Source organism: Astatotilapia calliptera, chromosome 3, assembly GCF_964374335.1.
Source record: "Astatotilapia calliptera chromosome 3, fAstCal68.1, whole genome shotgun sequence".
Classification (NCBI taxonomy): Eukaryota; Metazoa; Chordata; class Actinopteri; order Cichliformes; family Cichlidae; genus Astatotilapia; species Astatotilapia calliptera.
The window spans coordinates 73,612,563-73,617,271 of NC_137424.1; the positions used below are offsets into that span (position 1 = coordinate 73,612,563).

General features: G+C 34.3%; 1 long non-coding RNA gene across 2 annotated transcripts; it reads left to right on the forward strand.

Moving 5' to 3' along the window:
• Nucleotides 1-201: 201 nt before the first annotated feature.
• LOC113031229 (uncharacterized) lies at nt 202-4,351 on the forward strand. Of its 2 annotated transcripts, none has more exons than XR_003273699.2 (5): nt 202-542; nt 1,240-1,305; nt 1,656-1,811; nt 2,264-2,356; nt 2,652-4,351. It is a non-coding gene; the product is annotated as an uncharacterized LOC113031229 (long non-coding RNA). The 2 variants fall into 2 exon arrangements; XR_013906539.1 differs by lacking the exon at nt 202-542 and adding an exon at nt 549-698.
• Nucleotides 4,352-4,709: the final 358 nt, after the last annotated feature.

Sequence of the window (4,709 nt, forward strand, 5' to 3'; positions counted from 1 at the left end):
ACCAAACTGAAGGTTCTGTCGAATATAGCTCATCATTAAAATATGTTAAGAAAAGGTTTTTGTTAATGAACAGAAATTAACTTTTTTTTAATATCTGTAAATAATTTTTTTTTTAAACGTACTTCCTGTCATTTATTTGTTTCTCTGTTACTTCATTCATTTGGTTTTGTATGAGTGGTCATGGCAGAGCTCAAAAAAATGAATGAGGTGGATTGTTCAGTGTATATTAATTATTTATTTTCATTTTACTTAAAATATATGTTTTTGTTAAGTTAACATATGTTTTTCTAATCAAGTCTACGTAATTGTGTCTATTATTCAACGTACATAATACTAATGTGTTACTTGATCGCATAACATTTAAGTTAAGTCAATTAGGATCGATATACCTTGTATATCCACAAGGTGGCAGTAATGCAAAAACAGTTGTAATGAAACCGCGCAGAACAAGAAGGTTTCACGGCTTGTGCCTGCTCATGCGCAAGACTTCAAATTTAACTGAAAAAGGCTGTTTTGGCGCCAAGCTGCTGTTTCTTTGAGAGGTAAGACCACTTTTTTCTTTGACTATGTTGTGTAGTATCTATATGTCCAGCATGGTTATATTTTGCGTTTGTCTTACAAGACATGTTATATCGTTTGCGTGTGCTTGTTTTACATTAGTTTTACTGGGTCCTGGACATGCTTATTTTGTGGACTGTGTAAGAAACATTTTTATTGTTTTTTGTTTTATTAAGGGATTAGCTACAGGGGTTCATGGGGTTATTCTTTCAAGGGCTTATTTTTCCATTTGCTTTCTTGGGATTCCTTTTCTGTAACCCGAGAGTCGGAAATATCGAATAGGATAGCAAGGATAGCATAAAGTGACATTTAAAATCCAAAAAGTCAAGGGCGAAAGCCACTGTGACACCATTGTTCTGCTCTATCAGTAATCTGTATTATGTAAAAATGGTCTGTAAATACAGCATGTTTCCTAGCGGAGTTATACATATCAATGTAGTTATAAATTACAGTTTGTGAAAGTACACACTTAATTTTTTTAATAAAATTATTCAAGACATATGAGTGGACAGACAATGGAGGTCGACAGACCTGGTGATAATTGCTTCTATAGAAAGTTAGCACATGGCAGTGTCAATCTCTTGCTTTTCTTCTGAGTAGTATTTTATTTAGTTGTAATTCAAACAATAATTTGCTTCTTGAAATTAAGGAATTAATTTTTTTTTTCTTTATAAATCTCAGATCCTGCCTTTACCTGCTCCCTCCTATACTGATGTGGTGTATGTGGTATTGCTGAGCTTGTATGTGGTATGTGAACTGTTATACTTTTAAAAACAAAACTGTTTTATAAGTTAAGTTTTCTTTTGTGACCCATCCCATGCCCCTGTTATTTCTTCTCCACATCTGAACCATGGTAAAGGTTGCAGTTCAAGGGCCTGAGGCATGAAATTCTTTTCAGATCAGCTGTGATCAATATTTTTTGGAACTTGATAAATAACAATAAAAGCTGTAATGGCTCCATTAGCATTTTGTGTAAATGTTTGTGTTAAAATTATAGCTTTAATGAGGTCTTACTACATTAGTTTTAGTTTGTATATGTGTACATATAGTATGTATATTTACAGTACAGTATGTTGTGTTTGTTGACATATTTTCAGGTGGAAGCAGAATATGTGAGGATTACTACTGCTGCACATGTTCCAAGGCTTTTTACACAACTTGACCAATACACTGACCAGCTCATAAAAGTCTTCAAGAAAAAAGGAGGCGTTGCAGGGAAGAAAATTAGACAAACTTTGGCCCCAGCCACACAGGTGCGTTATTCTGTTGGTAGCAAAATATTATGGCTAATAAGATCATTTTCAAATTTAAACAGCTAGTGTATGGTAGCTGCACAGTGCACTTACATTTATATTAAGCAAGACAAAGTTTGGTACTCAAAACGTTGGAAAATTTAAATTACCTAAACATATGTAAAATCTGATCCCTTGATTTAGGTTAAACCAGAAGTGAATGTTTTTATGTTATGTTTTGAATGCAAAAAAGATGATGTATTAGTTTGTCTTTACCTCCATTATGGACATATATAATGTGGTGGAAACCCTGCCCAACAGGTTAACTATTCATGTCCATGTGATGATTAGTTGGTCTTGTGTACATGTCTATCTGTGCAGTGGATATGTCATTCATTTTGCGTATAATGTGAGTTTCTGTCATCCTAAAGTATATCTGTTTTCTCTTCCTGTATCTCTGCCACTCTCTACAGAAGGAAAGTATTGAAAAGGGGAGGGAGTGTGTCCTCAGGGCACTACCTTTTTACCTGAATGAAGACCCAAGCATCCTCTTCAAAGAATAATTGGTTGGTAATTTTAGTTTAGTTTTTTATCTGTATTAAACCAAATTTTGAATAACTAATGTTGTTGCATGTTGTAATGTTGTTGTTGTTGTAATTTGCATGGAACCTGTTTAAATGTTTTGGGAAATCTTCTTGTATACCCAAACTATTTATATTTATCGTTGAATCTGTAGTCTGAAATAGTGGCACACTGGGGTGCATGTTCCTAATATTGTGTTTACGTCATTAAAGGGTAGCTTTGGCCCTTTTTCTTTCTTTTTTTAAAACTGGATGCCATTTTTCTGTTTTTGTGTCTAAGCTACAGCTGTTCAGAGGGAGCTGGAACAAATTACCCTTGCTATCTTTACCATCGAAAGAGCTGATGCCAGCACTCCTCCAGCCGATGTGGGTATAACCATCTAGTGTGTCCTGCATGACCTGGAAGACCTGGCCTCTGCATGTGCACTCTTAATGGGTGGGATATATGCACTGAATCTCAGTTAACCTCAAGACTGAAAGCTTTCTTTGAAGTACTTCAGAAGCTCTTCCTTCATCTGTATGTCAGCATACTCTTGACCAAGGTACAGTTGCTCAAGAATACACTGAATGAATAAGCCAACCTTTAATTTGGATGATGAATGTTCTGTCAGATGGACAGAAGTTTTTCGGAGGCTGAATGGGAATAAAATGGTAATTTGTAAATGACAGATAACGGGAAAATTACATTTAAGAGAAATTTAGAACATTTTGAAAAGTTTGTAAACTACTACAATTTGAGAGATTTTACTGTTGTGGGGGGCTAGTAAGAGACAATCAAAAGTATTGAGATTTAAAGGATTTAATTGAGAGATGATACTGCACCAGAAATGTTGAAGGGTGGTGTGTATATTAGCGTCAAGGCATATTGTTATGAGGTGGAAATATGTTCATATTCAGTTTGTGTTACATTGTGTGCATTGTAAAGGTAATTGCAATACATACTAAAAATAAGGGTAAGTTAGGAGGTTGATCTGATATCCTCGTGTTGGTGTTGTTCCCAGATCATCATACTAATGTTGTTCCAGGATCAACATTGCAAGTGACCAATCAGAATGTTGTGACGTCATACTTTTGCGACTTCGGGAAAAACCGGCGTAAAACAAAAAACTGTACTTAAGCTGCGTGAAACCGCCTCTGTCCGCCGATCAACTGACCCTAACCCTAACCGTAACCCTTTAATAAACAGTAAGCAGAATTGATATTGTCCTTGCAACATTGGAATTTCATAAATGCACGAATGGCTTGGCGCGCAAAAGAATAACGTCACAACAATGTGACAACATTTTCATGATGGTCTGGGAACAACACCAACACGAGGATATCAGATCATCCAAGTTGGGAATGCAGGATGAATGTATATTTTGTGGACTTTTAAAGACGAACAATTGTTTCCATGTTAAAATGTTTACATCTGAAGTTTTTTGCCCAAACACTGGTAAAATAAATGTTGACAGTGGCAAGTGTTAAATGGTTACTGCTGTGCTGTTGCAAAAAAACTGAACGCTGACAAGCTGTTTTATTGTTAGACCATAATGTTGGGTGGTTGTTGTTGTTGTTGTTGTTGTTGTTACTTTTTTTTTTTTTTAAATTGTGGCTGTTGAGGTGGACACTTCACTTTGCATTGTTAAAGGAAAGCACTTCATTGGTATTGTGTTACTGGACTGACCCTAAGCAATCATTGCAAATAGCAACTTTGCTATCCATTTTAGACACTAAAAGAAAAAAACACTCACAGACCTTACTAGCATCACATGTGCATAACTCAAGTGTCATCTTATCAATGTGTTATGTGATCTTCAATGTGTTTTTTTTTCTCTTCTATTTCTGGTAGATACAGACATTTAATTTAAAGTCTTGATGTTGCATCTGTCTACATACTGTTAATTACTAACCCTAATGAGCTGTTGTGTTTTATTTTGGACTGGGTTTACACAAATGCTCACTGAATGTGTTGGCAATAAAAGAAATTTTAAAAAATAAGTTGGATGTACTTAATTCATTTGTGTGGAACCTGTTGACAAAATAGATTTATGTAAAACTAATTAATAAAGCACAAGGTGGCTGAAAATATAATATTTGAATTAATCTAACTTAAATTTAACATTTTACTGCCACAAATAAGAAATGTGTTGAAGTAACTAATCTAAACTATCTAACCTGAAAATATATCATCTTTGTTCATACAACATAACTTGATTTAGTTAGTCTTAAATATGTCTTGTTAATCTTAAGTAGTTTTTTTTAAATTAGATGAACTAAAGATTTTTGCTTTAAACTAACATAATTCAATTTCGTGGAACCTGTTGACAAAATAATTTTAATTAAAGTCAACGTTTCA